We start from the raw sequence: 13051 nt of genomic DNA, 5'->3' as shown, positions 1-13051 counted from the left end.
ATAAGAAGAAGCTTGGAAATCCCTAGCTGGTTATAGCTAATTCTTAAATATGGAAAGTAAGGGTTGCTCCCTTGGTTTAGGAAGAGCGATTGCTCCCCTGAGTTAGAGGCCTTTAAGAGCAAGGTTAGATGGTTCTGTTCAGAGTTAATTTTTCCTGTTGTTTCTATTGGAATATTAACCTTTTTTAGTACTTGTGTTTTATTAGATGGAAAGTCAGTCTTAGAGGCATGTTATCCAATCTATCAATTAAATGGTATTTGTTTAGTGTTTAGGTTGTAGGCTGTCATCTTTTTGTGGGTAGGGAATATGTCTACCAAATCAGTGATATTTGACTTTCCCAAGTGCATAGTACAGTGCTCTTCACAGTGCTCAAAAAATACAATTGATTAATTGATTGTTTAATCTATGCAGAACACTACAACAATGCAATGAAGTTAATAGATGTGTTCCCTTCCCAGCCTGGAAGGAAGGCCTAAGATCTCTTCCAGTTGAGATTTAGCCCCTGAGTGTTACCTAGAAGAGCAGAACCTCCTCTTGACCCACTAAGCGCTCAATAAATATGATTGATTGATTAACCTGGTGGAGAGGGAGATGAAAGTTAAGTCAAGGAGTGGTGGCAATCGGAAAAAGTAGGACTGTAAGCTCATTGTGAACAGGGAAGGTGTCTGTTTATAGTTTTATTGTGCTCTCTGTACAGTGCTCCACCCACAGTAAGTGCTCAATGAATACAATTGAATGAATGAATGAATGAAAAACCTCAGGGGTTTTAATCTAAGGGGCCTTTCCGTGATCTCCAGTGGTGACTGCAGTGATAGGAGGTGGCAGAGGGTTACTTTTAGTGGCTATGATTCCCCAAAACATTCCTTCCCCAACACCATTTGATTCACTATTCAGAATGTTTTTGTATCCAGAAGGTTTTGGCCTCTGCCTTCTGGATAGTCAAATTTTTACTGTAATTTGTCTTCTGTCTTTCTCTTGGTGTGCACTGACCTAATAGATACAGGGTTTCCTCCAGTCTTTACCCCATACTCCATCCCAATCAGTACTGTGTTTACCATTTGTTGTTTCAGGACAGGCATCTACCAGTTGTATTGTCTTCTCTCAAGTGCTTAGTCAGTGCTCTGCACACAGTAAGCACTCAGTAGAAAACACTGATTGATTGGCACATTTCAACTAAATCAGATACCTATTCCAAGACTAATTATTTTGCAGTTTTGAGATTACTCTCTTTTTACCAGCAGATGTTACTATCTATACTGTTCTGAAGCTACTCAGTCAGTCATATTTATTGAATGTTTACTCTGTGCAGAGTACTGTACTAATTACTTGAGAGATTTTCCTTGGGGTTTATTCTGTTTTTAAGTACTCCATTAGGGGAAGTAGAGTATCCTTGAAATTTATCCATAAAATTCACTCTACAGATTTCTCCCCCAAAATATTCCTCCAAAAACTTTTTTTTCAGGTTCCTGAAAGTCTATTTGGGATTGTTGTGTGTTTTTTGCACTGAAGCTGCCTTTGTATCTGCTAGCAGTCATACCTAGACCATTCATCTATCTGTTGCAACCAGACCCTTCCTAATTTTCTTCCACAAGCACAAATACCTATAAAGAGTGAACAATTAGGGAATTGTAAGGAGAGGTAGAGCCCATTAAATCTCTGTGAAGCGTGCCTTCTAATTTCCTTTGTGTCGGCCTTAATTTCTTTTAGGCGTCTAGTTGAGATTTGTTAATCCCTGTTCTGCAACTAATTCTCTTTATGTGACTTGGAAGCTGCTTTTCAACTCTATACCTGTTTCCTGGCCTGTAAAACCGAAAGAGTAACCACTTAATTTTTTTTTATGATATTTGTTAAGTGGTTATACTATGTGCCAAGCACTATACTAGGCCCTGGGGTAGATACAAGCTAATCAGGTTGGAAACAGCCCCTGTCCCATATGGGGTGCATAGTCTAATTCCATTTTACAGATGAGATAACTGGGGCATGAAAAATGAAGTGACTTACCCAAGATTACACAGCAGACAAGTGGTGGAGCCAGGACTAGAACCCACTAACTTCTGACTCCCATGTCCATGCTCTATCTACTAGTTAGGGGAAGTTTTAGAGTATAAGAATGTTTAATAATAATAATAATAATGTTGGTATTTGTTAAGCGCTTACTATGTGCCGAGCACTGTTCTAAGCGCTGGGGTAGACATAGGGGAATCAGGTTGTCCCATGTGGGGCTCACAGTCTTAATCCCCATTTTACAGATGAGGGAACTGAGGCACAGAGAAGTTAAGTGACTTGTCCACAGTCACACAGCGGACAAGTAGCAAAGCTGGGATTCGAACTCATGAGCCCTGACTCCAAAGCCCGTGCTCTTTCCACTGAGCCACGCTGCTTCAACATTAGTGCTGTGGGACTGAGGTGAGTATCAAACTGCTTAAGTGATAGGATAATAATAATAATGTTGGTTTTTGTTAAGTGCTTACTATGTGCCAAGCACTGTTCTAAGCTCTGGCGTAGATACAAGGTAATCAGGTTGTCCCACTTAGGGCTCACAGTCTTCATCCCCATTTTACAGATGAGATAACTGAGGCACAGAGAAGTTAAGTGACTTGCCCAAGGTCACATAGCTGACAAGCAGCGGAGCCAGGATTAGAACCCATGACCTCTGACTCCCCAGCTTGGGCTCTTTCCACTGAGCCACGATATAATTGTCACATAAAAGGTGAACATGATAAAAGGTAACAGGCTTTGAGCGAACATCAGCAAAATGGTGATATTGCATGTCCAATATAATGAGTAGATGTCACATGCATTTAGGAGTCACCCCTCTCCTCAAAAATGTCCAGTGCTTGCCGATCCACCTCTGTATGAAACAAAAACCCCTCACCCTTTGCTTTAAAGCACTCCATTACCTTGTCCCTTTCTACCTCACCTTGTTTCTCTCTTTCTGCAACCCAGCCCACATACTTCACTCCTATAGTGCTAACCCTCTCACTGTACTACATTCTCACCTGTCTTACTGCCATCCCCTGGCCCACATCCTGCATCTGGCCTAGAACACCCTCCTTCAAATCCGACAGACAATTACTCTTCCCCCTTTCAAAGCCTTACTGAGGCATATCTCCTCCAAGAGGCCTTCCCAGAATAAGCCCCATTTTTCCTCATCTCCCTTCTGTGTCACCCTGACTTGCTCCCTTTGGTCTTCCCCCGTCTCCCAGCCCCACAGCACTAATATAGGTATCTGTAATTTTATTTATTTATTGATTGCTGCCTTTTTATATTGATGTCTGTCTCCCCCTCTAGACTGTGAGCTGATTGCGGGCAGGGATTGTCACTCTTCATTAATGTATTTTACTCTCCCAAATGTTTGTTCAACACTGCACACACAGTAATTGGAGATTAGAGATTAGAAATTAATTTGGGAAGACCTCCTGGAAATGTGTTTCAGACCCAATCACTGCCTTCAAGGAGCTTACAGCCTAGTGGACAGAGATTTTATTTTCCATTTAGGAAGAGTGAAGCAGTTTCTGACAGTAGGGAGGGAATAAGAGGTGGGAGAGATTAGAGCAATGCACAGTGAGTGGGTTGATTTAGGAGGAATACATTATGCAAGGTGGATTGTAAGGTGTGTAAAAAAGGGTTAAGGAAGGGGAGAGATCTGATTGGGTGCTTTAAAACCAAGGATAGGAAATCCCTGCTTCATTCGGAGAGGAATGAGCAGTGTTTTAAGGAATAGGAAGATATGTTCAGGACGTTTTAGAAAAATGATTTACGTCTCAGAGTGAGGAGAGATTGTAGAGAAGAAAGAATAGAGCCAGGGAGATTAGTGAGTAGGCTGATGCAGTAGTGAAACTGGGCTATGACAAGCCTTGGTACCATCAAGGGAGCATTTCAAATGAAGTTTAGAGAAGCAATGTGGCACAGTGGAAAGAGCATAGGTCTGGGAGTTAGAGGACTTGGGTTCTAGTTCCTGCACTGTCATTTACAAGTCACTTAATTTCTCCATGCCCCAGTTTCTTCCTTTAAAATAGAGGTTAAGTACCTGATCTCCTGCATACTTACACCATGGCTCCTTCTGGGGTACAGACTATGTCCAATCTGCATATATCTACCCCAGCACTTAGTACAGTGTTTGCCACATAAAAGGACTTAACAAATACAGTAGTAATCATGATAATACTTATTATTATTATTCATTCAATCATATTTATTAAGCACTTACTGTGTCATGAAGGGGTGGATCCAGGAAATGTTGTGGAACAAAAATCAGGATGATTTGGTGACTGATTGAATATGGGAGTTGAAAAAATAATAATAATCATAATCATTCAATTTTAAGTAAGCACTCAATAAATACTATTGAATGAATGATTGAATGCTTAATAATGGTATTTATTAAGCATATAATGGTATGTGACAAGAACTGTACTATTATAGTTATTATTATTGTATTTGTTAGGCACTTACTACATAACAAGTACTACATGCTGGGTAGATACAAGATAATTAGCTTGGACTCAGTCCCTGTTCCACATGGGGCTCACAATCTAAATTGGAGGGAGGACAGATATTTAATTCCCATTGTATAGATAAGGAAACTGAGGCCCAGTAAATTATAATAATAGTAATTCTGGTATTTGTTAAGCACTTACTATGTGCCAAGCACTGTACTAAGCGCTGGGGTGTATACAAGCAAATTGGGTTGGACACAGTCCCTATCCCACATGGGGCTTAGAGTCTCAATCCCTATTTTGCAGATGAGGGAACTGAGGCCCAGAGAAGTGAAGGGATTTGCCCAAGGTCAAACAGCAGGCAAGTGGCAGAGCCGGGATTAGAACCCATGACCTAAAACCTATGTGCCAAACTCTGTTCTAAGCTCTGGGGTAGGTACAAGGTAATCAGGTTGTCCAACATGGGGCTCACAGTCCTAATCCCCATTTTCCAGATGAGGTAACTGAGGCATAGAGAAGCTAAGTGACTTGTCCAAAGTCGCACAGCAGATAAGTGGCAGAGCGGGGATTAGAACCCATGACCTTTAACTCCCAAGCCCATGCTCTTTCCACAAAGCCACACTGCTTCGAAGTAAAGTGACTTGCCCAACATGACAGAGCAAGGAAGTAGAAGAGTTGGCATAAGAACTCAGGTCCTCTTCTTGCATGTCCATGCTCTTTCCATTAAGACACATTGTCTCCAAGAAAGAGATGGAGGTTTCAAGGATAATGCTTAGTTTGTGAAGCTGAGCAAATAGGAGATATTGATATTATATTGATATTGATATTGATGTTATCAATTATGGTGAGAAAGTGAAGTGAAGAAAAGATTTGGGAGGCAACATGGGATGTTCAGTTTCAGGACATATTTAGTTTGAGGGACCTGCTGGATATCCATTTAGAGATGTTTTGGAAGCTGGAAGGAATATGAAGTTACAGAGGAGAGAAGTAAGGGCTATAAAGGTAAATTTGAGAGTCAACTGCACAGAGGTGGCAGTTGAAGTTATGAGAGTGGATGATGAGCTCCACAGGATAATGTCTGTAAATTAAGCAGTGTGAAGCAGTGAGAAGCAGTTTGGCTCAGTGGAAAGAGCACGTGTTGGGAGTCAGAGGTCATGGGTTCAAATCCCAGCTCAGCAGCTTGTCAGCTGTGTGACTTTGGGCAAGTCATTTAACTTCTCTGTGTCTCAGTTACCTCATCTGTAAAATGGGAACTAAGACTGTGAGCCCCACATGGGACAACCTAATCACCTTGTATCCACTCCAGTGCTTAGAACAGTGCTTTGTACATAGCGCTTAACAAATGCCATCATTATTGTTATTAAGAAGAGAAGAGGACCCAGAACCAAGTTTTGAAAGCTACCATCATTAAGGGAGTGAGAATGAGTGGAAGACTCAGTGAAAGATCGATAAAGAGGAGGATTGACAGGAGAACTAAGAGGACTAGAAGAGAATAATACCTGAAAAGTTTAGAGTGTGTTTCCTAAGAAAAGGGAGTTCTCAGTGTCAACAGCAGTGTGAATATTTGAGCAAATCTTTTCCACACTTGTTCACTTTGATGCAAATACAATCCAGCACCTTTTCTGATCCCTTGCCATTTGGGTGAGCATTGCTTAGAACCAGTGGTTAATGGGACAAGGGTATGTTCTACCCCCAGCAGCTGTTTTTGCAGGGTTGTTTTTGCAGAAGAGATGATAGTTTGCATTAAGCTATACACAATCTCTTGTCCAACCCCCTTTGCCAAGAGCATGCACTGTGAGATGACTGTTAGGGAGAATAGGTGCAGTGTATACAGAACAAGACTTCTGAAGAAGATTGGGGAAAAAAATATGGATCCATTCCCACATTCATGTGTCATTCCCCCTCAGGGGCTTGACTGATCTCTGTTACATTCCAGTATTTGTCTACATGCTTCAGAAGCTAGGACATTAAAAAATGTAAGTTGAAAAATCTACTGATCTGATCAACAGTTTACTGCATTGAGAAGCAGCGTGGCTCAGTGGAAAGAGCACGGGCTTTGGAGTCAGGGCTCATGAGTTCGAATCCCAGCTCTGCCACTTGTCGGCTGTGTGACTGTGGGCAAGTCACTTCACTTCTCTGCGCCTCAGTTCCCTCATCTGTAAAATGGGGATTAAGACTGTGAGCCCCACGTGGGACAACCTGATTCCTCTATGTCTACCCCAGCGCTTAGAACAGTGCTCGGCACATAGTAAGCGCTTAACAAATACCAACATTATTATTATTATTCTATCTGAAGCAGCATGGTGTAATGGATAGGACAGGGGCCTGAGAGTCAGAAGGTCCTGGGTTCTAATCCTGGCTTAGCCACTTGTCTGCCGTATGACCCTGGGGAAGTCACTTAATTAATTCATTCATTCTTTTGTATTTATTGAGCACTTACTGTGTGCAGAGCACTGTACTAAGCACTTGGAAAGTGCAATTCAGCAATAAAGAGAAACAATCCATGCCCACAACGGACTCACAGTTTAGAAGGGGGAAGACAGACATCAAAACAAGTAAAAAGGCATGAATATAATAAATAGAATTACAGATATGTACATATATACACCCCCCTCTCAGAGTCACACCTGGAGAGTTTCCAGTACTCTACCAGTCTCGACTATGGGAGGGAAAGCAAAGCAGAGGCCTACTCATTCCATTCCTTCCTTGGGCAGTGGCTAGTGAGTGGAAGGCAATCTGCTACAAGTCAAAACTACCCTCTGCTGGGCAGCAGCGGCATGGGAGAGAGTCAAGGCTGGAGACTTAAGTTTGTGTGAAAGGAGGCAGTGGTAAACCTCTTACATATTTTTACCGAGAAAACTCTATGGATTCATTACCAGAAAAAGCACAGATAAAGTTGGGGCATTCTGGTAGATATGTGTCCATGGTGTCGCTATGGGTCATAGATGACTCAAAAACATAAGACAAGGCATATATACACAAGTGCTGTGGGGCGGGGAGGGAGAGTAGAGCAAAGGGAACGAGTTGGGGTGGAGGGGAAGGGAGGGGGAGCTGAGGAAAAGTGGGGCTTAGTCTGGGAAGGCCTCCTGGAGGAGGTGAGCCTTCAGTAGGGCTTTGAAGGGGTGAAGTGGGTGAAGTGTGATCATTTGGTGAATTTGAGGAGGGAGGGCATTCCAGGCCAGAGGTAGGACAGGGCCAGGGATTGATGGCAGAACAGGCAAGAGCAAGGCACAGTGAGAAGGTTATGTGCCTCAGTTACCTCATCTGTAAAATGGGGAATTAGACTGTGAGTTCCATGTGGGACAGGGACTCCTGTCCAGGCTTATTTGCTTGTATCCACCCCAGCATTTAGTATGGAACATAGCACATAATGAGCGCTAAACAAGTATCGCAATTGTTATTCCAGTTTTGCCACTTGCCTCCTGTTTGACTTTGGACAAGTCACTTAATTTCTGTGACTCAGTTTCCTTCTCTGTAAAAAAGGGGTTAAATCATTCTCCACCCTACTTAGAATGTGAGCCCCACGTGGGAAAAAGACTGTGCTCAACCTGATTTATCTTCTATTTACCCCAGCATCTACTACAATACTTGACACATAGTAAGTACTTAACAAATACAATAATAATATTTTTACTGAATTATTACTATCAACAATGATAATAATATGTGTCTACCCCAACTTCAAGAACACTGTTTGACAGATAGTAAACAAATAATATACAGAACAATAAGAACTATTATTATTGTCAAATACAGTGCTTAGCACATAGGTATTTAACAAATAGCACAATAATCATTATTATTGATATTATTATCCTTGTCAAATAAGATTTATACTTTACACAGAATCATGTACTAACTGAAACACCTCATTAAGACTTCAAAGAATAGTAATCATTCAAGGTATTTGTTGAGTGCTTACTATGTTAGAGGAGCAGCGTGGCGCAGTGGAAAGAGCACGGGCTTTGGAGTCAGGGCTCATGAGTTCAAATCCCAGCTCTGCCACTTGTCAGCTGTGTGACTCTGGGCAAGTCACTTAACTTCTCTGTGCCTCAGTTCCCTCATCTGTAAAATGGGGATTAAGACTGTGAGCCCCACGTGGGACAACCTGATTCCCCTGTGTTTACCCCAGCGCTTAGAACAGTGCTCGGCACATAGTAAGCGCTTAACAAATACCAACATTATTAACACTGTAAGCACTTGTGAGAGTACAATACAATTTGCAGAATTGATAAATATGATGATTGCCCTGAATGAGCTTACAGCCTAGAGGAGGAACTTCAAATCTAGATCTACTGAGATTTTCTGCCACATCCCTTCTACACTGAGACAGAAGAATTTCTATTTTACTTTTAAAGACTTCCAGAGAAGAAAATAACTCACCGCCCTGTAACTTGTCCTAGTTAATTGCAATTTGCAATTACAAGTGCTTGTGAGAGTACAATACAATGGAGTTGGTGGATACGATGATGTGATGAAAATGGTTCACCTCCTTGTAACTTGTTGTAGTAATTTACAATTACAGTGGCTTGTGAGAATATAGTACAATGGAATTTGATAGATATTAATTCAATCATATTTATTGAGTGCTTTCTGTGTGCAGAGCAGTTTTCTTGACTGTGAACCTGTTGTGGGCAGGGATTGTCTCTATTTGTTGCTGGATTGTACTTTCCAAGTGCTTAGTACAATGCTTCACACATAATAAGCACTCAATAAATACAAATAAATGAATGAATGTACTAAGTGCTTGGGAGAGTGCAATACAACAATAAACAGATACAGTTCCTGCCTGCAACGAGCTTACAGTTTAAACAGGGGAAACAGACATTAATATAAATAAATAAATTACAGATATGTGCATAAGTACTGTGGGGCTAGGAGGTGGGAAAAACAGAGGAAGTAAGTGAAGGTGACAGAGAAGGGAGTGGGAGAAGAGGAAAGGAGGGCTTATTTAAGGAAGCCTCTTGGAGGAGATGAGTCCTGCATAAGGCTTTGTGTGATGATTGCCCTATAGGATCTTACAAACTAGTGAAGTTACCTAAATTCTGGATCCCCTGAGATTCTCTGGCCCATACCTTCTATCTTAAGATAGATAAATTTGTCTACTTTTAAAGGCCTTCAGAGAAGAAAATGACTCATCTCCTTGTAACTCATCATAGTAAATTACAATCCTTATATGCAGTATCAGTTATGCTGTATATTATCATCTTGCTTTATGCCTTAATGCCATGATTTTTTCCTCTATTTTTAATTATCCTGCCATTGTCTAAATTAAAATGGCATCTCTCAGCTTGCTCATATTTATTTGGTTAATTCATCCAAGCATCTACCTTGTTGGCTGTGTAGCTTTGAAATGGTCTTTATTTTCTCCATTTTGCTTTGCATCGTTAAACTGGGTTTGGGCAAGTGCCATTTGTATTTTAAAAACATATTTGAAGAGAATACATAGCAATTCACATGAACTATTCCCATAAGATGCTGAAAGGTGTGGTGGATTTCCTATAGACAGTTACTCTCCTTCCAATACTAATGATTTTCTTTTCCCAAGACCCGTTATTTCAGCATCAGAACTCCTTCAAGGGATTCTCCTCAACATTTCGAACATAAACATTATCTGACTGTCCAGGACATCTTCCTCCTTTTCATGATTTTAAAGCATCCTTTGGTTCATTTTCAATTATTTTATCATTTACTTACTGATAATTTTAAACATGTAATTACCAGAATAAACATTTTCCAAGATTGATATTTGTTACATACCCTGAAAAGAGTTTGGAATCAATTTGATTTCTGTTGGCTTTAGGAACAAGTCATCTTTATCTCAAAAGTTATTTGAGTTCTCTCACTAGACTTAGAATTTATTTCTTTCCCACACTTCTTTGCTTAGCTATATCTTCAGCTGAGTAATATATCTTAAGATTCTACATCCTGTGCTTAAACATTGTGAGTCAAGACTGTGAAATGCTTCCCCCATTGGAATACAGGAGAGTAGATTCAGTATCTTAGAGGGAGTTGATTATTAAGGCCCTATTTCTTTGCTACTACTGTTTCTACCCCTCGTTCAAGCTCCACTCATTTAAATTTTTCAGCCAATGGATCGGTTTGACCAAGTAGCTGTCACATTTCTCTCTCCACACATGTGTTTCTAATTCAGAAATCTTGTTGTTATGTCCTGTTGTTTGTATAAAACACATTTATCCTTTCATTTTCTATTTTCTCTTCATGACTTTCCTATATTTGCCCCCTTTCCTCACTGCAATAATTCTGACAAGGGCATTTTATAAAAAATAAAGCCTTTTTGGCTCAGAGTTGGTAATGGAATACAGACCCTTTCACCTCTGGATTGCTGGTTTAAATTCTGCTGACTCTGGTACTGAACTTAAGTTGTTTCCATTGGGTAACTCTTCTGTGATCTATTGTCATCCAATGGGTTAATGGTCAGAGTCCATCAGCACGAAAAGTGTTCCTGCCATCGTAACTGGAACCAGTCTTGGCTGTCAGAGTCAAACGACCAAGGATCAAGAGGTCTTGGAATTGGAATGCCTTCCATACCTCCCCTGATAGTCTGTGGGAAGTGTTAAAGGTTTTGGCTCGCCTGCACATTTTGTATTCATTAAATCATTCATACTAAATTTATTTAAAATATCCACAATAAACTCATATTCCAATATCCCAAGGCAATGAACAATATAGAGCTTGATTTCTACAATCATGAATAAGCCTACCACCCCGATTCAGTGCTAGAGCACTCAATACAGTGCTCTGCACCCAGTTACTCAAAAGGTATGGACTATGGACTAATTTCCAATTTTGATGCTACAGATGACTGTGTTTGCTAAGTAGTCAGCAGTGTAATATCAAAGGGCCAGGATTTTTTTTTCATGATATTTATATATGGAGAGTTCCATAATGAGCTCAATTCTTCCCTTCAAGGTAACAATATTTATCCCTGAGTGTTTCCACTCCTGGATTCCTCCTGGATTCTTCCCTTTACTCAGATTTGCATTCAAGCTATGTGGGAAATTATCTACCTTAGCTCGATGAACCCATTATTGCATTAGCTTTGAACTCCCTACTCAGAATTCAGGGACATATCAAAGATGATCTTTTAAAGGAAGAGAATCAGGAAGATTCCTTGTTAAAGCACTCTCTGTGCCTTTCCTGTCCACTCCCACCATCTGGACAGCCCACCTTGAGTAATATAGAGCTCAGAAACCATACACAGTGGAAAGGGCAGATTTTCCAGGGAGCAAGAAGGAGGGAGAAAAGTAGGAGAAAGAGCTTGCAAAGTCTATGTAATGGGCAGAATATGTGTATGTGTGAGGGTAATTGCCCAAATAGATGATCTTATGAAGTACTTCTGTGGCACCAAAATAGGGAGGCTATCATAATCAAAATTAGTTTGAAATGGCATTTTTACCCCCCATAACATTTCTACCTTGTCCTCCCATTCCCCTCTTATTCTCTTTTGTCACTTCTATCCTTCTTCCTCTTCAACTATTGAGAAGAGTATGAAGGAGCTTTTGGAACAAACAAGGTCCCCTGAACTGAGTGGATTTGATGAGGGTCCCTCCAGGTAGGAGGGGAAAGAGGAGAGCAATAAATTTCTTGACATTTTATTTTGAGTTAAATTGGACTAAAAATTGAATTTAACAATTTAACAATTTGTCTAGCTTGTAGTAATTTTGTGTACATTTTTGTAATAAAATATTGCATATTAAGGTGGCCTTTTAATGAAGAGCTGATCTGTGTCTCTTGGGGAGCATTCCAGCCTCTTCAGCTGCCTGCTTCTATGGGCCCTACTTAAAGCAAGTGGAGTGTGAGGAATGCACAGGGGTAGGCTGAGTGTGAATGCACAAGATTGGGCTGGGCTGGGAGTGGCGGGAAGGTTAGCAAGTCTTGAGTTTGGGGGTTTGAAGTCCAAGATCTATGGACCAAGCAAGAATATAGGAGAGAAATCATATGTGTTGTTGTTGCCCTTGTTTATTCTTATGATGAGAAGATTCCTGCTAGTTGTCACTATGGTTATGAAATATTGGTGTGCTGATCTCTCCAGAGTTTGCCCCACCTCAGTTCATATAGTGCATTTGATACACTCTCTTCCACTTTTCTCTTGGCCAAGAACTAAGGTTCTGATCTCTTGTCAAATGTGGAAAGGAGTCATGTCGGGCAGTAATTCCATTATTGAGTGCTTACTGTGTGCAGAGCACTGTAGTAAACACTTGAAATAGGACAGTATAACAATGTACAGAAACGTTCCCTGCCCATATCGAGCTTACATTCTAGAGAGAAAAGAACTGTCAGAATGTCAAATCCCAGGGGGAAGTGATTAGTATATCCCCAAATGGTAGCAAAGACTGATACTGGTCTAACAATGTGGGAATCCTGTGTTACTTTATAAAACTGCCCATATTTAGAACACAAAAACTACATAAAATCATGAATGGAAATAGTCCATGCTGTATTAATAATTAATAATAAGCATGAGATACCTTAAATGTAACATGGGGAGACTAAATGAAGGACAGTTTTTAGTGGAATGTACACATAGAGACAAAGACAGAATTAATCAATAGTATTTATTGAGCACCTGTTGTATGCCTCTTCACAAT

General features: G+C 40.5%; 1 protein-coding gene and 1 non-coding gene across 8 annotated transcripts in view; both read left to right on the top strand.

The window, feature by feature from the left end:
* The window catches only part of HMGCLL1 (3-hydroxymethyl-3-methylglutaryl-CoA lyase like 1), a 181977-nt gene that overhangs the window by 104628 nt on the left and 64298 nt on the right, over nucleotides 1-13051 (top strand). The window lies entirely within an intron of this gene.
* On the top strand, nucleotides 7049-7186 carry LOC114817283. Its single transcript, XR_003765139.1, has one exon. It is a non-coding gene; the product is annotated as a small nucleolar RNA SNORA7 (small nucleolar RNA).

Source organism: Ornithorhynchus anatinus, chromosome 1, assembly GCF_004115215.2.
Source record: "Ornithorhynchus anatinus isolate Pmale09 chromosome 1, mOrnAna1.pri.v4, whole genome shotgun sequence".
NCBI lineage: Eukaryota > Metazoa > Chordata > Mammalia > Monotremata > Ornithorhynchidae > Ornithorhynchus > Ornithorhynchus anatinus.
This window is presented reverse-complemented; position numbering and strand designations above follow the sequence as displayed.